The sequence below is a fragment of the Pristiophorus japonicus genome, chromosome 3 (assembly GCF_044704955.1).
Source record: "Pristiophorus japonicus isolate sPriJap1 chromosome 3, sPriJap1.hap1, whole genome shotgun sequence".
NCBI lineage: Eukaryota > Metazoa > Chordata > Chondrichthyes > Pristiophoridae > Pristiophorus > Pristiophorus japonicus.
In genome coordinates this window covers 329,470,988-329,496,689 of record NC_091979.1, presented here as the reverse complement: position 1 = coordinate 329,496,689, position 25,702 = coordinate 329,470,988, and the positions used below count along the sequence as shown (strand labels likewise).

The following is a 25,702-nucleotide window of genomic DNA, read 5'->3' as shown; positions in this document are numbered from 1 at the left end:
ACAGAAGTGTCATTTTCAGCGGGACGGAGGGGAGTAATGGACCAGCGGAGAGCCGGAGAGACTTCATAAACAACCGATGCATGCCGCAAGCTTGGAATAATAACCGGAATATCGGCGGTTACAGCTTCGGGGCTTTTTCTCGGTCGCAGGCCCAGACTAACGGCGGCCATTTTCGTACAGGAAGTCCGGTTCAGCGCTCCGCCATCTTCAGTGAGCAGCACACCGCATGCGTGGCCATCTTGGTGCAGGAGCAAAGTGAGCGATGTCAGTGTTTGTCAAAGAGAAACCAGCTGTAAGGGAAGGAAGGGGAACTAAGGAGTGCAGAGCTGAACCCAGCCAGAGTCAGTACCTTCAGGGGACGGGAGGGAGGGGAATCAGTGAGTGTAGAACTGAACCCAGCCAGAGTCAGTACCTTCAGGGGACGGGAGGGAGGGGAATCAGTGAGTGTAGAACTGAACCCAGCCAGAGTCAGCACCTTCAGGGGACGGGAGGGAGGGGAATCAGTGAGTGTAGAACTGAAACAAGCCAGAGTCAGTACCTTCAGTGGAGGGGAACCAGTGAGTGTAGAACTGAAACAAGCCAGAGTCAGCACCTTCAGGGGAGGGGAACCAGTGAGTGTAGAACTGAACCCAGCCAGAATTGGTGGTGAAAACTGGGAGGGGAGGTGAAACAGTCCAGCGACATGCGATGGGTTTGGATTTCAGCACAGCAGGAGGGACAATGTGTGGGACAGGGATTTACAGCTTTGGAAGAACAAGAGAGGAAAGAATGTTCCATGGAAACTAAATGTGTGTATTCTGAATTTCTGTCTTGTACTGACAGTGATGAGTTTTGTTATCTCCTTTTACAGCGTATTAGAAGGGGAGATTTTCAGACAGGAAACACAAACCAAACATCACGTCAAGATCTGACGGAGTCAATCGATTCATCAGGACCTGAATATCATCGGCCTTTGAAAGTGGAAGGAGAAATGTTTGTCTGTTCTGTCTGTGGGAAAAGATTTCAAACATCAGTGTGACTGGAAAGGCACCGAGACACACACACACCCGAGTGAGTGTTCCAGTGTACTGCCTGTGGAAAGAGCTTTAGCCAGTTACACAGCCTGAAAAAACATCGCACCATTCACAGCGGGGAGAAACTGTAAACGTGTTGTGTGTGTGGAAAGGCTTCAACTGATCGTCCAACCTGGAGAGTCACAAGGATACCCGCACCATGGAGAAACCGTGGAAATGTGGTGACTGTGGGAAAGTATTCAGATCACCATCTGAGCTGGAAATTCATCGACGCAGTCACAGTGGGGAGAGGCCGTTCACCTGCTCAGAGTGTGGGAAGGGATTCGCTGAACATTCCAACCTGCTGAAACACCAGCGAGTTCACACTGGGGAGAGGCCTTTCACCTGCTTGGAGTGTGGGAAGGGATTCACAACGTCATCCAACCTGCTGACACACCAGCGAGTTCACACTGGGGAGAGGCCGTTCACCTGCTCTGAGTGTGGGAAGAGATTCACTTGTTCATCCGACCTGCTGAAACACCAGCGAGTTCACACTGGGGAGAGGCCGTTCACCTGCTCTGAGTGTGGGAAGGAATTCACTCGGTCATCCGACCTGCTGAAACACCAGCGAGTTCACACAGGGGAGAGGCCGTTCACCTGCTCTGAGTGTGGGAAGAGATTCACTTGTTCATCCGACCTGCTGAAACACCAGCAAGTTCACACTGGGGAGAGGCCGTTCACCTGCTCGAAGTGTGGGAAGAGTTTCACTGGGTCATCCGACCTGCTGACACACCAGCGAGTTCACACTGGGGACAAGCCATTCACCTGCTCTGAATGTGGGAAGGGATTCACTCGGTCATCCAACCTGCTGGCACACCAGCGAGTTCACACTGGGGAGAGGCCGTTCACCTGCTCTGAGTGTGGGAAGAGATTCACTTGTTCATCCGACCTGCTGAAACACCAGCGAGTTCACACTGGGGAGAGGCCGTTCACTTGCTCGGAGTGTGGGAAGAGATTCACTTGTTCATCCTACCTGCTGAAACACCAGCGAGTTCACACTGGGGAGAGGCCATTCACCTGCTCTGAGTGTGGGAAGGGATTTACTCTGTCATTCACCTTGCTGAGACACCAGCAAGTTCACACTGGGGAGAGGCCATTCACCTGCTCGGAGTGTGGGAAGGGATTCACTCAGTCATCCCACCTGCTGAGACACCAGCGAGTTCACACGGGGGAGAGGCCGTTCATCTGCTCTGAGTGTGGGAAGGGATTCACTCGATCATCCCACCTGCTGACACACCAGCGAGTTCACAAGTGACTGCAGGGGTTGGAATCTGCTGTTATTGCTGCTGTTAATCACATCCCGACTGAACCATGTTCATTCTGACAGTTGGGGTTTGTTTCTGCTGATGTTAATAACCCTATAACTGGGCTGGACTTTAATATTCTGGATATATTGCTGATTGTATTCTCGGGGCTGCAGTGTCCATTTAAGAAACGCTGTGTGTTATCTTTCCCCTTAATTCAGTAACTCTCAACAGAAATTCAGTTTGCAATAAAATTAAAAACTTTTACTTTAATCCTAATTTGATCTTTGGTATAAAATCTACAATACAGTGTGTAAAAATTTCCACTGAATACAACCTCCAATTAGAAAGCGTTTGCTGACAATTGTTACTGACTTGTACATTGCACACAATGGCCCCTCCATTATCCACCGGAAAGAAGGGGAATGGGAATTGGTGGGGAATCAGTGTCCCCAAATGTTGCCCCTCCCGTCTGGTGTAGCAATCCCCTCGGCACGGGAATGGAGACAAGTCCAGACCAAAACTGTGCGCTGTACTCCAGGTGTGGTCTTACAGTTGTAGCAGGACTTCCCGACTTTTATACTCCATCCCCCTTGCAATAAAGGCCAGCATTCCACTTGCCTTCCTGATTACTTGCTGTAGTTGCGTGCTGACATTTTGTGTTTCATGTACAAGAACCCCCACATCCCTCTACTACAGCATTTTGTAATCGTCCCCATTTAAATAATTTGCTTTTTTATTTTACCTACCAAAGAAGATAACCTGACATTTTACCTCATTTTCATCTGCCAGACTTCTGCCCACTCACTGAGTCTATCTATATCCCTTTGTAGATTCTTTGCGACCTCCTCACAACTTGCTTTCCCACCTATCTTTGTATCATCAGCAAAGTTGGCTACATTATACTCGGTCCCTTCATCCAAGTCATTAATATAAATTGTTAATAGTTGAGGCTTTAGCACTGATCCCACAGCACCCCACTAGTTACAGTTTGCCAACCTGAAAATGATCCATTTATCCCGACTGTTTTCTGTCAGTGAGCCAATCCTCTATCCATGCTGATATATTACCCCCAACCCCGTGAGCTCTTAGCTTGTGCAGTAACCTTTTGTGTGGTACCTTATCGAATGCTTTCTGGACATGCAAATATGCAACATCAGCCGGTTCTCCTTCATCCACTCTGCACATTAGATCCCCTAACAACTCCAGCAAAGTTGTCAATCATGATTTCCCTTTCACAAAACCATGCTGACTCTGCTTGACTGTAATATGATTTTCTTTATGTCCTGCTACTACTTTGTTAATGACTTACTCTAGTATTTTCCCATTGACAGATGGTAGGCTAACTGGTCTATAGTCTCCTGCTCTCTGTCTCCCTCCTTACTTGAATAGGGGTGTGACATTTGCAATTTTCCAGTCCGCTGGGACCTCTCCAGAATTAAGAACATTTTGGCAGATTACAACCAATGCATCCACTATCTCTGCAGCCGCTTCTTTTAAGACCCTGGGATGCATGTCATCAGGTCCCGGGGACTTGTCCACCTTTAGTCCCATTAGTTTGATTACTACTTTATGTCTGGTGATAGTGACTGTTTAAGTGTTCCCCCCCCCTCTGCAATAGCTCGTTGATTATCAACTATTGGGATGTTTTTTGTATCCTCTACCATGAAGACCGATACAAAATATTTGTTCAAATCTCTGCCATTTCTGTGTTTCCCATTATTAATTCTCCAGTCTCATCTTCTAAGGGACCAATGTTTAGCTAAAATACTAATTTCCTTTTTATATCTCTGTAGAAGCTCTTACTTCTGTTTTTATATTTCTTGCTAGTTTGCTCTCATCTGCTATCTTCTCTGCCTTCATCATTTTTTTTAGTTATCCTTTGCTGGTTTCTAAAAATTTCCCAATCCTCTGACCTTCCACTGTCCTTTGCAACATTGTATGCCTTTTTTTCAATTTGATACCATCCTTTACTTCCTTCGTTAGCCAGGGATGGTTCATCCTTCTCTTAGCATCTTTATTTCTCACTTGAATAAATCTTTCCTGAGAAGTTATGAAATATCTCCTTAAATGTTTGCCACTGTGTTTCTACAGTCTTACCCTTTAATGTATTTTCCCAGTCCACTTGGTGTCAGTGACTGTGGGGTTGGTTCAACCTTATTTGACCCGACCAAGGCCTTTGACACTCAACCGTGAGGGATTATGGAATGTACTCTTCAAATTCAGCTGTCCTCAAACATTTGTCACCATTCTCTGCTTGCTTCATGATAACATGCAAGTGGTAATCCTGACCAATGGATTGGTGACCAATCCCACCACAGACCCAATTCATGTCTGAACCGGGGTGAAACAAGGCTATGTCATTGCACCGATGCTCTTCTCGATCTTCCTTGCTGCAATGCTACATTGCACTGTCAGTAAGCTTCCCGCTGGAGTGGAGATAATCTGTAGAACAAACAGGAAACTGTTCAACCTCCATCGACTTCAGACCAGATCCAAGGTGGTGCCATCATCTGTTCTTGATTTACAATATACAGATGAAGCTTGCGTCTGTGCTCACTCGGAGGACGAATACCAAACCATCATCAACACATTCACCGTAGCGTCTGAGAGCATAGGTCTTACACTAAACACCCATAAAACAAAGGTGCTCTATCAACCTGCCCCCACCACACAGCACTGCAGCCCCACCTCCCGACCCTTCCCCAATTATCAAAATCCATGTTGGCAGTCTGAGGAGACGGGAGTCCGGGGTGATCGAGGAGACCTATAAAAGGCCCCCAAGTCCAAGAGTTCGGGCAGCAGTCAGAGGAGACGGGAGTCCGGGGAGATCGAGGAGGCCTATAAAAGGCCCGTGAGTCCAGGAGTTCGGGCAGCAGTCGGAGGAGACGGGAGATCGAGGAGGCCTATAAAAGGCCCGAGATTCCAGGAGTTCGGGCAGCAGTCGGAGGAGACGGGAGTCCGGGGAGATCGAGGAGGCCTATAAAAGGCCCGAGATTCCAGGAGTTCGGGCAGCAGTCGGAGGAGACGGGAGTCCGGGGAGATCGAGGAGGCCAGCTGGTGCAGCTGCTGGGGCAAAAGGTAAACAAAGAAGTAGAAAGAAATCGAAAAGTGACGTCACAGCCAAGGGGGTAAGTGATTGGCTGGTGATTGGTGAGTAGTTTTTCTTTTTTTTTTCCTTTACCAGTAGGTAACCTTTATCATTGTTGTTGCCAAATTAAATTAAGCTAAAGGTTAAGTCATGGCAGGAGAGCTCGGACACGTGTCATGCTCCTCCTGTGCTATATGGGAAGTCAGGGATGCTTCCAGTGTCCCTAACGACTACATGTGTGGGAAGTGTATCCTGCTGCAGCTCCTGACAGACCGCATTGCGTCACTGGAGCATTCGCGATGCTGTGAATTGCACGTTTAGTGACTTGGTCATACCGCAGATAAAGGTTACACAGACAGATAGGGAATGGATGACCAACAGGAAGAGCAGTGGAAGGAAGGTAGTGCAGAGGTCATCTGCAGTGGATCACATGGATGAACTTCAACAATTGTACATTCTTGTCTGGAGTAAAAATAAAACGGGGAAGGTGGCTCAACCGTGGCTAACAAGGGAAATTAAGGATAGTGTTAAAGCCAAGGAGGAGCCATATAAATTGGCCTGAGGACTGGGAGAAATTCAGAATTCAGCAGAGGAGGACAAAGGGTTTAATTAGGAGGGAGAAAATAGAGTATGAGAGGAAGCTTACCGGGATCATAAAAACTGACTGCAAAAGCTTCTATAGATATGTGAAGAGAAAAAGATTAGCGAAGACAAACGTAGGTCCCTTGCAGTCGGATTCAGGTGAATTTATAATGGGGAACAAAGAAATGGCAGACCAGTTGAACAAGTACTTTGGTTCTGTCTTCACGAAGGAAGACACAAATAACCTTCCGGAAGTACTAGGGGACCGAGGGTCGAGTGAGAAGGAGGAACTGAAGGATATCCTTATTCGGCGAGAAATTGTGTTAGGGAAATTGATGGGATTGTAGGCCGATAAATCTCTGGCGCCTGATAGTCTGCATCCCAGAGTACTTAAGGAAGTGGCCCTAGAAATAGTGGATACATTGGTGATTATTTTCCAACAGTCTATCTGGATCAGTTCCTATGGACTGGAGGGTAGCTAATATAACCACTTTTATAAAAAAAAGGAGGGAGAGAGAAAACATGTAATTCTAGACCGGTTAGCCTGACATCAGTAGTGGGGAAAATGTTGGAATCAATTATTAAAGATGAAATAGCAGTGCATTTGGAAAGCAGTGACAGGATCGGTCCAAGTCAGCATGGATTTATGAAAGGGAAATCATGCTTGACAAGTCTTCTGGAATTTTTTGAGGATATAACGAGTAGAGTGGACAAGGGAGAACCAGTGGATGTGGTATATTTGGACTTTCAAAAGGCTTTTGACAAGGTCCCAACAAGAGATTAGTGTGCAAAATAAAAGCACATGGTATTGGGGGTAATGTACAGACATGGATAGAGAACTGGTTGGCAGACAGGAAGCAGAGAATCGGGATAAACAAGACTTTTTCAGAATGGCAGGCAGTGACTAGTGGGGTGCCACAGGGCTCAGTGCTGGGACCCCAGCTATTTACAATATACATTAATGATTTGGATGAAGGAATTAAGTGTAATATCTCCAAGTTTGCAGATGACACTAAGCTAGGTGGCGGTGTGAGCTGTGAGGGGGATGCGAAGAGGCTGCAGGGTGACTTGGATAGGTTAGGTGAATGCATGGCAGATGCAGTATAATGTGGATAAATGTGAGGTTATCCACTTCGGGGGAAAAACACGAAGGCAGAATATTATCTGAATGGCGGCAGATTAGCAATAGGGGAGTTGCAACGAGACCTGGGTGTCATGGTACATCAGTCATTGAAAGTTGGCATGTAGGTACAGCAGGCGGTGAAGAAGGCAAATGGTATGTTATCCTTTATCGTTAGGGGATTTGAGTATAGGAGCAGGGAGGTCTTACTGCAGTTATACAGGGCTTTGGTGAGGCCTCACCTGGAATATTGTGTACAGTTTTGGTCTCCTAATCTGAGAAAGGACGTTCTTGCTATTGAGGGAGTGCAGCGAAGGTTCACCAGACTGATTCCCGGGATGGCTGGACTGACATATGAGGAGAGACTGGATTGACTGGGCCTTTATTCACTGGAGCTTAGAAGGATGAGAGTGAATTTCTTAGAAACATATAAAATTCTAACGGGACTGGACAGGTTAGATGCGGGAAGAATGTTCCCGATGTTGGGGAAGTCCAGAACCAGGGGACACAGTCTAAGGATAAGGGCTAAGCCATTTAGGACTGAGATGAGGAGAAACTTCTTCACTCAGAGAGTTGTTAACCTGTGGAATTCCTTACCACAGAGAGTTGTTGATGGCAGTTCATTGGATATATTCAAGAGGGAGTTAGATATGGCCCTTACGGCTAAAGGGATCAAGGGGTATGGAGAGAAAGCAGGAAAGGGGTACTGAGGTGAATGATCAGCTATGATCTTATTGAATGGTGCAGGCTCGAATGGCCGACTCCTGCACCTATTTTCTATGTTTCTATAATGAGGCCTTGGACATTTTTCATACATTGGGAGCCTACTGTAAACAAAGGCAGATATCGATGACGTGGTCCAACACCGCCTTCAGTGTGTCAGCACAGCCTTTGGTCGCCTAAGGAATAGAGTGTTTGAAGCCAGAACCTTAAATCTGGCACAAAGCTCATGGTCAACCGAGCAGTAGTGATACCTGCCCTCAGACACGCTTCTCAGACATGGACTATGTACAGCAGGCACATCACAGCACTGGAGAAGTTCCATCAACACTGCCTCCGGAAGATCCTGCAAATCCATTGGTAGGATAGGTGCACCAACATCTGTTCTCACGCAGGCCAACATCCTCAGCATTGAAGCATTGACCACACTCGAGCAGCTACCATGGACGGGCCACAGTATCCATATGCCTGATATGAGACTCCCAAAGCAAGCGCTCTACTCAGAGCTTCGGCAAGCGAGCCCCAGGAGGAAGAGGAAACGCTTGAAGTGCAGCCTCAAGGCCCCCTTGAAGAAGTTGAACATCCCCACCGACACCTGGGAATCCCTGGCGCAAGATCACTCAAAGTGGAAGAGAATAATCCGTGAGGGCGTCGAACACTTCGAGTCTCTCCACCTGGAGCAATTGGAGACCAAGCACATACAGCGGAAGGAGCGCACGACAACCCAAGCACTTCAACAAACCGGCACTTCAACCAACGTACTTTCAACCACCGTCTGTCCAACCTGCGACAGAGACTGGAGCTCCCGCATTGGACTTAACAGTCACCTGAGACCTCATTTGTAATGTGGAAACAAGTCATCCTCGACTCCGAGGGACTGCCGATCATAATAATTGTTGGTTTATATCAGACAGGAGGGGATCGGTGTCAGTGACTGTGGGGTGGGTTTATATCAGACAGCAGGAGATTGGTGTCAGTGACTGTGGGGTGGGTTTATATCAGACAGGAGGAGATTGGTGTCAGTGACTGTGGGGTGGGTTTATATCAGACATGAGGAGATTGGTGTCAGTGACTGTGGAGTGGGTTTATATCAGACAGAAGGGGATTGGTGTCTGACGGGTGGGTATATATCAGACAGGAGGGGATTGGTGTCAGTGACTGTGGGGTGGGTTTATATCAGACAGGAGGAGATTGGTAACATGGAATCATAGCAGTTTACAACAGAGAAGGAGGCCATTTGGCCCATCATGTCTGTGCGGCCGATAAAGAGCTATCCAGCCTAATCCCACTTTCCAGCTCTTGGTCCGTCGCCCTGCTAAGCTGTATGGCCGCTCAGCGGTCTGGAGGTTCCGCATAGGCCGCTCACTGGCTTTTATTTTGAAGAAACTGCACAAGCACGGAAATTTGAATGGGATATGCAGCCAGTTAAAGGGAGCGTGCACCTAAAATATAAATTAGAGGGAAGATTGGTGTGGACCCTTTGTCAACTTGCGTAAACTCCTGTGTTCTCTCTCTGAGCGTTTACAGCATTTTCTATGTTGTCTGAATTTTGATGCAGACAATTTGTTCTTTACTTGTTACTGGAATAGCTGGTGGTTCATGGAGTAATGTGGATGGGTTGTAGGTTCCCCATGGTTCTCGGTCTTGGCTTGGTCATCATTGAGCAAAGCTGTCTCTTTGTATGCAGTCATGGATGTTATCAGCACAGGAAGAGGTCATTTGGCTCATTATGCCTGTGCAGACTCTCCAAGAGTCCTTTCCCCATATTGTTTACAATTATTCCAATTATTCCTTTTCCCAACATTTTCCCACTCGCCTTTTTAAAAGCTATTGTGAATCTCGTTTGCGGTAGAGAATTCTGTATCCTAACAATCCAGTGTGTGAAACGAAAAGCACATTTTCTGCTCTCTTCCTTCATTCATTTGGACAATAATCTGAAGTTTATGCCCTTCCGTTACTGGCTCATCAACCAGTTTCACTGTCAGAATGTTGAGCACGCACCAGAATGATGAGCAGTCCCAGTTTCTGGAATCTGTCATCATAAGTGAAGCCTCTCATGTCTGGTACCACCAGATCTTTGATATCTTTCCAAAGATGCCCAAACCTGGACACAATATTCGAATGAGCTTCTCATTTTAACATTATATCTTGTGTTTTGTACTCTAGACTTCCATTTGCAAAACCGAGGATAACAATCATTACTCAGCTTGAGCAACTTTTCCAACCCTTAGACTGACCTTGCACCTCCTGGCAGTGAGTTCCAGAGCAACGCTGTCAAAGGTCCTGGGCAGATTGTCTACCAACCCTCAGCAAAAGAGCTGGGTAACCTGAAGGCCCAGGAGAATCAGGGGGGATGGGAATCACTTCATCAGAAGTGACGGGCTAATCAAACTGGCAAGATCATCAAGAATGTAACGTACCATAGCGAATCAACTGCATTACCCTGTCTACACTTTCTATCCCTTCTTCAAAGAATTCAGTCAGATTCGTCAAGCACAACCTTCCCTTTTGAAATCCATGCTGTCTGCTCTGCATTATATTTTCAATTCCGAGATGTTTTCTGTTGCATCTTTGAGTATAGATACCATTATCTTTCCTGCCACTGACGTTAAGTTAGCTGGTCCGTGGTTTACTGCTCATGTTCTCTCTCCTTTTTCTAAATACCTGTATATGAATATCATTAGATATAAAAATAATATCATTTCAACTTTGACTACTTCATCTAGTCTGATATAACCCAACCCCACAGTCACTGACACCAATCCCCTCCTGTCTGATATAAACCCACCCCACAGTCACTGACACCAATCTCCTCCTGTCTGATATAAACCCACCCCACAGTCACTGACACCAATCTCCTCCTGTCTGATATAAACCCACCCCACAGTCACTGACACCAATCCCCTCCTGTCTGATATAAACCCACCCCACAGTCACTGACACCAATCCCCTCCTGTCTGATATAAACCCACCCCACAGTCACTGACACCAATCCCCTCCTGTCTGATATAAACCCACCCACAGTCACTGACACCGATCCCCTCCTGTCTGATATAAACCCACCCCACAGTCACTGACACCAATCTCCTCCTGTCTGATATAAACCCACCCCACAGTCACTGACACCAATCTCCTCCTGTCTGATATAAACCCACTCCACAGTCACTGACACCAATCTCCTCCTGTCTGATATAAACCCACTCCACAGTCACTGACACCAATCCCCTCCTGTCTGATATAAACCCATCCCACAGTCACTGACACCAATCTCCTCCTGTCTGATATAAACCCACCCCACAGTCACTGACACCAATCTCCTCCTGTCTGATATAAACCCACCCCACAGTCACTGACACCGATCCCCTCCTGTCTGATACAAAGTATCATCATCATCATAGGCAGTCCCTCGGAATCGAGGAAGACTTGCTTCCTCTCTTGAAGTGAGTTCTTTGGTGGCTGAACAGTCCAATACGAGAGCCACAGACTCTGTCACAGGTGGGACAGATAGTCGTTGAGGGAAGGGGTGGGTGGGACAGGTTTGCCGCACGCTCTTTCCGCTGCCTGCGCGTGGTCTCTGCATGCTCTCGGCGTTGAGACTCGAGGTGCTCAGCGCCCTCCCGGATGTACTTTCTCCAATTAGGGCGGTCTTGGGCCAGGGACTCCCAGGTGTCAGTGGGGATGTTGCACTTTATCAGGGAGGCTTTGAGGGTGTCCTTGTAGCGTTTCCGCTGCCCACCTTTGGCTCGTTTGCCATGAAGGAACTCCGAGTAGAGCACTTGCTTTGGGAGTCTCATGTCTGGCATGTGAACTATGTGGCCGGCCCAACGGAGCTGATCGAGTGTGGTCAGTGCTTCGATGCTGGGGATGTTGGCCTGGTCGAGGATGCTAACGTTGGTGCGTCTGTCCTCCCAGGGGATTTGTAGGAGATTGCGGAGACATCGTTGGTGATATCACTCCAGCGACTTGAGGTGTCTACTGTACATCGTCCATGTCTCTGAGCCATACAGGAGGGTAGATATTACTACAGCCCTGCAGACCATGAGCTTGGTGACAGATTTGAGGGCCTGGTCTTCAAACATGCTTTGCCTCAGGTGAATGAAGGCTGCACTGGAGGCGGTGTTGGATCTCGTCGTCGATGCCTGTTCTTGTTGACGGGAGGCTCCCGAGGTATGGGAAATGGTCCACGGTGTTCAGGGCCGTGCCGTGGATCTTGATGACTGGGGGGCAGTGCTGTGCGACGAGGACAGGCTGGTGGAGGACCTTTGTCTTACTTATGTTTAGCGCAAGGCCCATGCTTTCGTAAATACGTGGACTATGTCCTGGAGTGCGGTCTCTGTATGTACGCAGTCACAGTCTGCGTACGGTAGCTCGACGACAGAGGTTGGGGTGATCTTGGACCTGGCCTGGAAACGGCGAAGGTTGAACAGGTTCCCACTGGGTCTGTAGTTTAGTTCCACTCCAGCTGGGAGCTTGTTGACTGTGAGGTGGAGCATGGCAGCGAGGAAGATTGAGAAGAGGGTTGGAGCGATGACGCAGCCCTGTTTGACCCCAGTCCGGACGTGGATTGGGTCTGTAATGGATCTGTTGGTAAGGATCACGGCCTGCATGTCGTCGTGGAACAGGCGGAGGATGGTGACGAACTTTCGGGGGCAGCCGAAACGGAGGAGGACGCTCCATAGACCCTCGCGGTTGACAGTGTCAAAGGCCTTTGTAAGGTCGAAGAAAGCCATGTATAAGGGCTGGCGCTGTTCTCTGCATTTTTCCTGTCGTTGTCGCGCTGCAAAGATCTTGTCTGTTGTGCCCCGTAGGAGACGAAATCCGCACTGTGACTCCGGGAGGAGCTCCTCGGCCATGGGAAGAAGACGGTTGAGGAGGATTCTAGCGACTTTCCCAGTGGATGATAGCAGAGAGATTCCTCTGTACTTGCCGCGGTCAGACTTGTCCCCTTTTTTAAAGATGGTCACGATCACTGCATCTCTGAGATCCCCCGGCAAGCTCTCCTCCCTCCAGGTGATAGAGATGAGGTCGTGTATTCGTGCCAACACTGCCTCTCCGCCATACTTTAATGCCTCAGCAGAGATTCCGTCCGCACCCGTAGCCTTGTTGTTTTTGAGCTGTTTTATGGCTTTTTCTACCTCGTGCAGTGTTGGGGTCTCACCGAGGTGGTGGCGGGCTGCGGGATGGAATCGAGAACACTCGAGTCAAAGGCAGAGTCTCAATTGAGGAGAACTTCGAAGTGATCTTGGAAATTGATCTTTGGCATAAAATCTACAATTCAGTGTCTGATCGCTCCTTCCAGCGGGCCCTGACTGTCTCGATGTCCTTGATGAGTGCTTCCCCGTTCTTGGCTAGCAGTGGGGTGGGGCCTTGGGAGTTTGGCCCGTGGGTGGCCTTGACAACCTCGCAGTCACTGACACCAATCCCCTCCTGTCTGATATAAACCCACCCCACAGTCACTGACACCAATCCCCTCCTGTCTGATATAAACCCACCCCACAGTCACTGACACCAATCCCCTCCTGTCTGATATAAACCCACCCCATAGTCACTGACACCAATCCCCTCCTGTCTGATATAAACCCACCCCACAGTCACTGACACCAATCTCCTCCTGTCTGATATAAACCCACCCCAGTCACTGACACCAATCTCCTCCTGTCTGATATAAACCCACCCCACAGTCACTGACACCAATCCCCTCCTGTCTGATATAAACCCACCCCAGTCACTGACACCAATCTCCTCCTGTCTGATATAAACCCACCCCACAGTCACTGACACCAATCTCCTCCTGTCTGATATAAACCCACCCCACACTCAATTACACCAATCTCCTCCTGTCTGATATAAACCCACCCCAGTCACTGACACCAATCTCCTCCTGTCTGATATAAACCCACCACACAGTCACTGACACCAATCTCCTGTCTGATATAAACCCACCCCACAGGCGCAGAAAGATTAAACTCAGCACGTTACTTGGATTGAACATGTCTCCATTCCCGTGCCGAGGAGATTGCTGTACCAGACGGGAGGGGCAACATTTGGGGATACTGATTCCCCACCAATTCCCATTCCCCTTTCTGGTGGATAATGGAGGGGCCACTGTGTGTAATCTGCAAGTCAATAAGAATTGTCAGCAAGGATTAATCAGCATCTTCTAATTGGAGATGATAATCAGTCAAACCAATCAGACACTGAATTGTAGATTTTAAGCCAAAGATCAATTTAGGATTGAAGTAATAGTTCATAATTTTATTGCAATCTAATTTCTGATGCGAGATCGTGAATTGAGGGAAAGATCACAGACACTGCAGTCCCGAGAACGCTATCAGCAATATATCCAGAATATTAAAGTCCAGCCCAGTTATAGGGTTATTAACATCAGCAGAAACAAACCCCAACTGTCAGAATGAACATGGTTCAGTCGGGATGTGATTAACAGCAGCAATAACAGCAGATTCCAACCCCTGCAGTCACTTGTGAACTCGCTGGTGTCTTAGCACACAGGATGATGTAATGAATCCCTTCCCACACTCGGAGCAGGTGAACGGTCTCTCCCCGATGTGACTGCGATGATGAATTTCCAGATCAGCTGGGTAAGTGAATCCCTTCCCACAGTCCCCACATTCCCACGGTTTCTCCATGGTGCGGGTATCCTTGTCTCTCTCCAGGTTGGACGATCAGTTGAAGCCTGGTCCACACACAACACGTTTACAGTTTCTCCCCGCTGTGAATGGTGCGATGTTTTTTCAGGCTGTGTAACTGGTTAAAGCTCTTTCCACAGGCAGTGCACTGGAACACTCACTCGGGTGTGTGTGTGTCTCGGTGCTTTGCCAGTCACACAGATATTTGAAATCTTTTTCCACAGGCAGAACAGACAAACATTTCTCCTTCCACTTTCAAAGGCCGATGATATTCAGGTCCTGTTGAATCGATTGACTCCGTCAGATCTTGATGTGATGTTTGGTTTGTGTTTCCTCTCTGAAAATCTCCCCTTCTAATATCCTGTAAAAGGAGATTACAGAACAGGAAAGAAATTCAGAACAATTGTAGTTTCTATTGAAGATTCTTTCCTCTCTTGTTCTTACAAAGCTACAAATCCCTGTACAACACACTCTCCCTCCTCCCTGTGCTGAAATCCAAACACATCGCACATCTCAAGATTGTTTATCCTCCGCTCCCAGTTTTTACCACCAACTCTGGCTGGGTTCAGTTCTGCACATAGAAAATAGGTGCAGGAGTTGGCCATTCGGCCCTTCGAGCCTGCACCACCATTCAATAAGATCATGGCTGATCATTCCCTCAGTACCCCTTTCCTGCTTTCTCTCCATACCCCTTGATCCATTGAGCCGTAAGGGCCATATCTAACTCCCACTTGAATATATCCAATGAACTGGCATCAACAACTCTCTGTGGCAGGGAATTCCACAGGTTAACAACTCTCTGAGTGAAGAAGTTTCTCCTCATCTCAGTCCTAAATGGCCTACCCCTTATCCTTAGACTGTGTCCCCTGGTTCTGGACTTCCCCATCATCGGGAACATTCTTCCCGCATCTAACCTGTCCAGTCCCGTCAGAATTTTATATGTTTCTATGAGATCTCCTCTCATCCTTCTAAACTCCAAAGTATAAAGACCCAGTTGATCCAGTCTCTCCTCATATGTCAGTCCAGCCATCCCGGGAAGCAGTCTGGTGAACCTTCGCTGCATTCCCTCAATAGCAAGAACGTCCTTCCTCAGATGAGGAGCCCAAAACTGAACACAATATTCCAGGTGAGGTCTCACCAAGGCCCTGTACAACTGCAGTAAGACCTCCCTGCTCCTGTAATCAAATCCCCTAGCTGTGAAGGCCAACATACCATTTGCCTTCTTCACCGCCTGCTTTACCTGTTTGAATGACTGATGAACCATGACACCCAGGTCTCGTTGCACCTCCCCTTTTCCGAATCTGCCGCCATTCAGATAATATTCTGTCTTTGCGTTTTTGCCCCCAAAGTGGATAGCCTCACATTTATCCACATTATACTGTATCTGTCATGCATTTGCCCACTCACCTAACCTGTCCAAGTCATCCTGCAGCCTCCTAGCATCCTCCTCACAGCTCACACTGCCACCCAGTTTAGTGTCATCTGCAAACTTGGAGATATTACACTCAATTCCTTCATCTAAATCATTGATGTATATTGTAAAGAGCTGGGGTCCCAGCACTGAGCCCTGCGGCACCCTACTAGTCACTGCCTGCCATTCTGAAAAGGACCCGTTTATCCCGACTCTCTGCTTCCTGTCTGCCAACCAGTTCTCTATCCACGTCAGTATATTACCCCCAATACCATGTGCTTTAATTTTGCACACCAATCTCTTGTGTGGGACCTTGTCAAAAGCCTTCTGAAAGTCCAAATACACCACAACCACTGGTTCTCCCTTGTCCACCCTACTAGTTACATCCTCAAAAAATTCTAGAAGATTTGTCAAGCATGATTTCCCCTTCATAAATCCATGCTGACTTGGACCGATCATTTTCCAAATGCGCTGCTATTTCATCTTTAATAATTGAATCCAACATTTTCCTCACTACTGATGTCAGGCTAACCAGTCTATAATTACCCGTTTTCTCTCTCCCTCCTTTTTTAAAAAGTGGTGTTACATTAGCTACCCTCCAGTCCATAGGAACTGATCCAGAGTCGATAGACTGTTGGAAAATGATCACCAATGTATCCACTATTTCTAGGTCCACTTCCTTAAGTACTCTGGGATGCAGACTATCAGGCCCTGGGGATTTACCAGCCTTCAATCCCATCAATTTCCCTAACACAATTTCCTGCCTAATAAGGATATCCTTCAGTTCCTCCTCCTCACTAGACCCTCGGTCCCCTAGTACTTCCGGAAGGTTATTTGTGTCTTCCTTCGTGAAGACAGAACCAAAGTATTTGTTCAACTGGTCCGCCATTTCTTTGTTCCCCATTATAAATTCATCTGAATCCGACTGCAAGGGACCTACATTTGTCTTCACTAATCTTTTTCTCAACATATCTGTAGAAGCTTTTGCAGTCAGTTTTTATGTTCCCGGCAAGCTTCTTCTCGTACTCTATTTTCCCCCTTTTAATTAAACCCTTTGTCCTCCTCTGCTGAATTCTAAATTTCTCCCAGTCCTCAGGTTTGCTGCTTTTTCTGGCCAATTTATATGTCTCTTCCTTGGATTTAACACTATCCTTAATTTCCTTTGTTAGCCACGGTTGAGCCACCTTCCCCGTTTTATTTTTACTCCAGACAGGGATGTACAATTGTTGAAGTTCATCCATGTGATCTTTAAATGTTTGCCATTGCCTATCCACCGTCAACCCTTTAAGTATCATTTGCCAGTCTATTTTAGCCAATTCACGCCTCAAACCATCGAAGTTAGCTCTCCTTAAGTTCAGGACCGTAGTTTCTGAATTAACTGTGTCACTCTCCATCCTAATAAAGAATTCTATCATGTTATGGTCACTTTTCCCCAAGGGACCTCGCACAACAAGGTTGCTAATTAGTCCTTTCTCATTACACATCACCCAGCTAGGATGGCCAGATCCCTAGTTGGTTCCTCAACATATTGGTCTAGAAAACCATCCCTAATACACTCCAGGAAATCCTCCTCCACCACATTGCTACCAGTTCGGTTAGCCCAATCAATATGTAGATTGAAGTCACCCATCATAACTGCACGCATCCCTAATTTCTTGTTTGATGCTGCCCCCAACCTCACTACTACTGTTTGGTGGTCTGTACACAACTCCCACTAGCGTTTTCTGCCCTTTGGTATTCCGTAGCTCCACCCATACTGATTCCACATCATCCAAGCTGATGTCCTTTCTTACTATTGCATTAATTTCCTCTTTAACCAGCAATGCCACCCCGCCTACTTTTCCTTTCTGTCTATCCTTCCTAAATGTTGAATACCCCTGGATGTTGAGTTCCCAGCCTTGGTCACCCTGGAGCCATGTCTCCGCGATGTCAATTACATCAGAACCGTTAACTGCTACTTGCGCAATTAATCCGTCCACCTTATTCCGAATACTCCTCGCATTGAGGCACAGAACCTTCAGGCATGTCTTTCTAACATGCTTTGCCCCTTTAGAATTTTGCTGTAATGTGGCCCTTTTTGCTTTCTGCCTTAGGTTTCTCTGCCCTCCACTTTTATTTTTCTTCTTTCTATCTTTTGCTTCTGCCCCATTCTACTTCCCTCTGTCTCCCTGCATTAGTTCCCATATCCCTGCCATATTAGTTTAACCCCTCCCCAACAGCACTAGCAAACACTCCCCCTAGGATATTGGTTCCGGTCCTGCCCAGGTGCAGACCGTCCGGTTTGTACTGGTCCCACCTCCCCCAGAACCGGTTCCAATGCCCCAGGAATTTGAATCCCTCCCTTCTGCACCACTCCTCAAGCCATGTATTCATCTGAGCTATCCTGCGATTCCTACTCTGACTAGCACATGGCACTGGTAGCAATCCTGAGATTACTACTTTTGAGGTCCTACTTTTTAATTTAGCTCCTAGCTCCCTAAATTCGTCTCGTAGGACCTCATCCCGTTTTTTACCGATATCGTTGGTACCAACATGCACCACGACAACCGGCTGTTCACCCTCCCTTCTCAGAATGTCCTGACCCACTCCGAGACATCCTTGACCCTTGCACCAGGGAGGCAACATAGCATCCTGGAGTCTCGGTTGTGGCCGCAGAAACATCTATCTATTTCCTTTACAAATGAATCCACTGTCACTATCGCTCTCCCACTCTTTCTTGCCCTCCTGTGCACCAGAGCCACCCACGGTGCCATGAACTTGGCTGCTGCTGCCCTCCCCTGATGAGTCATCCCCCTCAACAGTACCCAAAGCGGTGTATCTGTTTTGCAGGGGGATGACCGCAGGGGACCCCTGCACTACCTTCCTTGCACTGCTCTTCCTGTTGGTCACCCATTCCCTATCTGGCTGTGTACCCTTTTCCTGCGGCAAGACCAACTCGCTAAGCGTGCTATTCACGTCATTCTCAGCATCGTGCATGCTCCAGAGTGAATCCACCCGCAGCTCCAGTGCCGCAATGCAGTCTGTTAGGAGCTGCAGGCTGAAGCACTTCCCGCACACGTAGTCGTCAGGGGCACCAGAAGCGTCCCTGACTTCCTACATAGTACAGGAGGAGCATAACACGTGTCCGAGCTGTCCTGCCATGACTTAACCCTTAGATTAACTTAATTTGGCAACAACAATGCTAAATGTTACTTACTGGTATAGAAAAGAAAAAGAAAAACTACTTACCAATCACTTACCCCCTTGGCTGTGACGTCACCTTTCGATTTCTTTCTACTTTTTTTTGCCTTCTCTCCCCATTGCAGCTGCACCAGCTGGCCTCCTCCTCGACATTGGGCCTTTTATCGGCCTCCTCCGGACTCCCGCTGCTCGGACTCACTGGTTCCCCTCCCTCTCCTCCCCTGAAGGTGCTGACTCTGTCTGGGTTCAGTTCTACACTCAGCGGTTCCCCACCCTCTCATAGAAACATAGAAAATAGGTGCAGGAGTAGGCCATTCAGCCCTTCTAGCCTGCACCGCCATTCAATGAGTTCATGGCTGAACATGAAACTTCAGTACCCCCTTCCTGCTTTCTCGCCATAACCCTTGATCCCCCGAGTAGTAAGGACTTCATCTAACTCCCTTTTGAATATATTTAGTGAATTGGCCTCAACTACTTTCTGTGGTAGAGAATTCCACAGGTTCACCACTCTCTGGGTGAAGAAGTTTCTCCTCATTTCAGTCCTAAATGGCTTACCCCTTATCCTTAGACTGTGACCCCTGGTTCTGGACTTCCCCAACATTGGGAACATTCTTCCTGCATCTAACCTGTCTAAACCCGTCAGAATTTTAAACGTTTCCATGAGGTCCCCTCTCATTCTTCTGAACTCCAGTGTATACAAGCCCAGTTGATCCAGTCTTTCTTGATAGGTCAGTCCCGCCATCCCGGGAATCAGTCTGGTGAATCTTCGCTGCACTCCCTCAATAGCAAGAATGTCCTTCCTCAAGTTAGGAGACCAAAACTGTACACAATACTCCAGGTGTGGCCTCACCAAGGCCCTGTACAACTGTAGCAACACCTTCCTGCCCCTGTATTCAAATCCCCTCGCTATGAAGGCTAACATTCCATTTGCTTTCTTAACCGCCTGCTGTACCTGCATGCTAACCTTCAATGACTGATGTACCATGACACCCAGGTCTCGTTGCACCTTCCCTTTTCCTAATCTGTCACCATTCAGATAATAGTCTGTCTCTCTCTGTTTTTACCACCAAAGTGGATAACCTCACATTTATCCACATTATACTTCATCTGCCATGCATTTGCCCACTCACCTAACCTATCCAAGTCACTCCCCCCCTGAAGGTGCTGACTCTGTCTGGGTTCAGTTCTACACTCACTGGTTCCCCTCCCTCTCCTGAAGGTGCTGACTCTGGCTGGGTTCAGTTCTACACTCACTGGTTCCCCTCCCTCTCCTCCCCTGAAGATGCTGACTCTGGCTGGGTTCAGTTCTACACTCACTGGTTCCCCTCCCTCTCCTCCCCTGAAGGTGCTGACTCTGTCTGGGTTCAGTTCTACACTCACTGGTTCCCCTCCCTCTCCTTCCCTGAAGGTGCTGACTCTGTCAGGGTTCAGTTCTACACTCACTGGTTCCCCTCCCTCTCCTCCCCTGAAGGTGCTGACTCTGTCTGGGTTCAGTTCTACACTCACTGGTTCCCCTCCCTCTCCTCCCCTGAAGGTACTGACTCTGTCTGGGTTCAGTTCTACACTCAGCGGTTCCTCTGCGCTCCGCTGATTCGTAATCAGCGCAAAATCTCATCGCCGCCTCTGTCCGTTACGAGCAGCCATACGGCTCTGATCAAAGTCACGTTGCGCATGCTCCATATACCGTCTGGCACTGCGTCTGTGCACTGGGCTCCTCCGCTGTGAATAGGACACATTCTCCCCATAGAGCATGCTGGGTAATAGCCCCGCCATTGAAAGTCCCAGTTAGTGAATGGAGAATGATTTTCTGTGATCCAATTGAGAGAATATAAATCAATGACACCAAAACCCAAGTGCACAGACACTCTGCCATGGCTCAGCCCTGGATGTGATTAATAACAGAATCCAAACCCCTGCTGTCACATGTGAACTCACTGGTGTCTCAGCAGGTAGGTGAATTTCTTCCCACACACAGGATATTGAAACAGCCTCTCTCCAGCATCAGTGCGCTGATCGTGTATCAGCTGCTTTCAATTTTGAAAGCTTTTCTCACAGTCAGAGTATTTAAAGCAACAGTTCTCAATGTGGACACTCTGGAGTGTAAACAGGTGGGACAATGGAGTGAATCCATCCCACACGTGAAGTATCTAACCGGTCTCAACGGTGTGCCTGCTGGTGTGTTAGTAAATGGGATGATCAATTGATTCCCTTTCCATATACAGAGCAGTGTATGATCCTCTACATTACGATCATGCTATAGTGATAATAGTTAAGATGAACGAGCGAATCTCTTTCCACACTCAGCTGAGGAACGGCCTCTCCGTGGTGTAACTGTATCGATGAGTTTCCACCTCAGACGGGCAACTGAATCCATTCCCACATTCCCCACATTTACAGTGTTGAGTCAGGTGGCTGCACGAGTCTCTCAGGCTACACGATTGGTTGAAGGTGGATCCACACACTCTACACGTGTCCTGTTTCTCCCCGCTGTTATTGGTGTTTTTTCCTTCTAGATCCGAAGGCCGATATTCAGATCCCGATGGATCCGGTGAATCTGTTAGATGTTGACGCAAGTTTTCTATCTGCAGATCCTGCGCTTCTAATAGCCTCAAATGGTGTTTACAAAGGTTGTTACTTTAAGTGCAGGATAGAAATGCAGAACAGACAATTCTAGTTTCTATGGAGAGTTCTGTACCGTGCTGTCCCTCCAAAGCTGTAAATTCCCATTTCTAAATACAGATGGGGTCTAGTGTAATATAAACAGAGACAGGGTCTAGTGTAATATAAACAGAGACAGGGTCCAGTGTAATATAAACAGAGACAGGGTCCTGTGTAATATAAACAGAGACAGGGTCCTGTGTAATATAAACAGAGACAGGGTCCTGTGTAATATAAACAGAGACAGGGTCCTGTGTAATATAAACAGAGACAGGGTCCTGTGTAATATAAACAGAGACAGGGTCCTGTGTAATATAAACAGAGACAGGGTCCTGTGTAATATAAACAGAGACAGGGTCCTGTGTAATATAAACAGAGACAGGGTCCTGTGTAATATAAACAGAGACAGGGTCCAGTTTAATATAAACAGAGACAGGGTCCAGTGTAATATAAACAGAGACAGGGTCTAGTGTAATATAAACAGGGTCAGGGTCTAGTGTAATATAAACAGAGACAGGGTCTAGTGTAATATAAACAGAGACAGGGCCCAGTGTAATATAAACAGAGACAGGGCCCAGTGTAATATAAACAGAGACAGGGTCTCGTGTAATATAAACAGAGACAGGGTCTCGTGTAATATAAACAGAGACAGGGTCTAGTGTAATATAAACAGGGTCAGGGTCTAGTGTAATATAAACAGAGACAGGGTCTAGTGTAATATAAACAGGGTCAGGGTCTCGTGTAATATAAACAGAGACAGGGTGCCGTGTAATATAAACAGAGACAGGGCCTAGTGTAATATAAACAGGGACAGGACCTAGTGTAATATAAACAGAGACAGAGTCTAGTGTAATATAAACAGTGACAGGGTCTAGTGTAATATAAACAGAGACAGGGCCCAGTGTAATATAAAGAGAGACAGGGTCTAGTTCCGCATGAGCCACCTCACCGCCACTTCTTGTGGGGTGGCCATCTTGCTGGTCCCGCATTTTCAGCCGGAGATCTTGGGGGTCGAGGAGCCCGTGCCAGGCCGCTTGCTGCACGTAACGGTTCGCCTGGGGGACGTGCCGCTCCATCTCGTGAACGTGTACGCCCCTCAGCCCGGCCCGCAGCAAACGCGCTTCTTCAAAGAGGTGTCCGCTCTTCTTGGCTCCGTCGACGTCGACGACTGCATTGTCCTCGGGGGGGATTTTAACTGCACCCTCGAGGCGAGGGTCCGCTCCGCTGCCCCGCAGAGCATGATGCCGATGGAGAAGTTGAGGGACCTGGTCGGGTCCTTCGACTTGGTGGACGTCTGGCGAAATCTCCATCCCGACTCCAGCGCCTTTACTTGGGTGAGGCCTGGAGTTGGATGGTCTAGAGTCGACCGCCTTTACGTGTCTCGGGCATACGTTTCCTGCGTCCCGGCGGCCTCCATGCGGCCGGTGCCGTGTTCGGACCACCACCTGGTGTGGGCGGAGCTCGCTTCGCCTCGCGCGAGGACGGGGTCCGCGTACTGGCACTTTAACAACCGGCTGCTGGAGGACGTGCGGTTCCAGGACTCGTTCCGTCGATTCTGGTCCAACTGGAGAAGGAAGCAGGGGGGCTTCCCCTCCTTGAGGCTATGGTGGGACGTGGGCAAGGCTCACGTCCGCGTCTTCTGTCAAGAGTACGCGAGGGGGTCGACCAAGGGGCGTGCGGCCAGGGTCAGGCGCCTAGAAAAAGAGGTGCTCGACCTGGAATCCCGTCTCGGTCAAGTCGTCGAGGATCCGGCCCTGCGGACGGTGTACGAAGTGAAGAAGGCCGCGCTGAAGGACCTGCAGCTCGTCGGGTCCCGAGGCGCTTTCGTGAGGTCGCGGATCCGGTTCCTGCGGGATCTGGACCGCGGCTCCCCCTTCTTCTACTCACTGGAAAAAAGACAGAGTGTCCGTAAGCAGCTCTTGACGCTGCTGGCCGACGACGGCTCTCTCGTCTCGGATCTGGAGGGCGTCAACAACAGGGCCCGTGAATATTACGGGGCTCTGTTCTCTCCGGATCCGTCCAGCGAGGAAGCGCGTAGCGTTTTGTGGGAGGACCTGCCGAAGGTCAGCCCGGAGGGCGCCTAAAATCTGGAAGCTCCGCTAAGCCTGGCGGAGCTGACCGGTGCCCTCGACCGGCTCTCGAGGGGAAAATCCCCGGGGCTGGACGGGCTGACCGTGGAGTTCCACAGGGCGTTCTGGGACGTCCTGGGGGGCGACTACGCGCGGGTCCTGGGGGAAAGTCTGGCGACCGGGGAGATGCCCCTCTCTTGGCGCAGGGCAGTCATCGTCCTGCTGCCTAAAAAGGGCGATCTCCGCCTCCTTAAGAACTGGCGCCCGGTCTCCCTCCTCAGCACGGCCTACAAAATCTTCGCCAGGGCGATGTCTGCTTGCCTTTGCGCCGTGCTGGAACACATGATCCACCCCGACCAGTCCTACACGGTCCCGGGCCGGACAATCCACGATAACATCCATCTGGTCCGGGACCTCATCCATTGTTCCCAGGAGGATGGTCTGTCGGTCGCCTTCCTGTCTCTCGACCAAGAGAAGGCATTCGACAGGGTGGATCACGACTATCTGTTCGGGACTCTGCGCGCTTTCGGGTTCGGGACGCATTTCGTCACCCGGATCCGACTTTTGTACGCCGCCGCGGAGTGTCTGATAAAGGTTAACGGGTCCTTGACGGCGCCCCTTCGCTTTGGGAGAGGGGTGCGCCAGGGATGCCCCATTTCCGGCCAGTTATATGCCATCTGTGTGGAGCCTTTCCTGCGCCTCCTGCAGATGAGGTTAACGGGACTGGCTCTGCAAGGGCCGGGCGTGGAGGTCGTCCTCTCGGATTACGCCGATGACGTGCTCCTCGCGGTAGAGGATCCCGCTGACCTGCGGAGGATGCATGAGTGCCAGGAGATTTACTTGGCCGCATCCTCCGCCAGAATCAACTGGGAGAAATGTTCCGGACTCCTGGTGGGTCAGTGGCGGGTGGACTCCCTGCCGGAGGAGCTCAGACCTTTTGCCTGGAGCACGACCCATCTCCTCTATCTGGGAGTCTACCTTAGCCCCGACGAGGGAGCCTGGCCGGCGAACTGGCAAGAGCTGGAGGCCAAGGTCGCCGCTCGCCTAGGGCGCTGGACAGGACTGCTCCGAGTGCTGTCCTACAGGGTCGAGCGCTAGTCATAAACCAGCTGGTGGCCGCCATGCTGTGGTACCGGCTGGTCACTTTGACCCCTCCCCCTGCGTTTGTCACCAAGATACAGAAGAAGCTGGTGGACTTCTTCTGGAACAATAGGAAGCACTGGGTCTCTGCCGCGGTCTTGAGTCTCCCGCTTGAGGAGGGCGGTCAGTCGTTGGTGTGCGTCAGCGCCCAGCTCGCGACTTTCCGTCTTCAGACCCTGCAGAGATACCTTTACGTTGAGCCCCCTCCTAGGTGGCGTGCTCTGGCGACGTATTTCTTCCGCCAGCAGCACGGCCTCAACTACAACACGCAGCTCCTGTTTGTGAGCATGGGGGGCGTCAGGACCGCCTTCCAGGAGCTGCCTGTCTTTTACAAGGAACTCATCAGGGTCTGGAACAAAGTCTCCACCATGTGCAGCTCTCCACCGGCTGGAGTGGCGGCCGTCCTGCAGGAGCCGCTGCTCAGGAATCCGTACCTCCACGGCCGAGGTTTTAGGTGGCAGTCGGACGAGAGGGCTGTGGCTGGTGAGGTGACCAGTGTCAGGGACCTGCTCGATGGCGGAGGAGCGGGCTGGATGGCGCCAGACACACTGGCGCGGCACCTAAATTCGGCCGACGTCCGCCGCCCGCCACGCGGCCGATGCCATCGAGTCGCTAAAAATAGCTCTGAGCCCTGACTCCATTAGGTGCATCGAGGAGGCTCAAGCACCTGGGGAGATCCCATCTGAACTGACCCCCGTACGGATGGAATTCCTCATCGGCGCCAAACCCCGGAACCTCCCTCGGGAGCCGGCGCCTCACAACTTGAGCCGCCTCGGGGAAATCCCCTC

General features: G+C 49.3%; 1 pseudogene; it reads left to right on the top strand.

Annotated features, from left to right (window-relative positions):
• LOC139260404 (zinc finger protein 850-like) overlaps nucleotides 1-25,702 on the top strand; it is a 563,299-nt pseudogene that overhangs the window by 496,503 nt on the left and 41,094 nt on the right.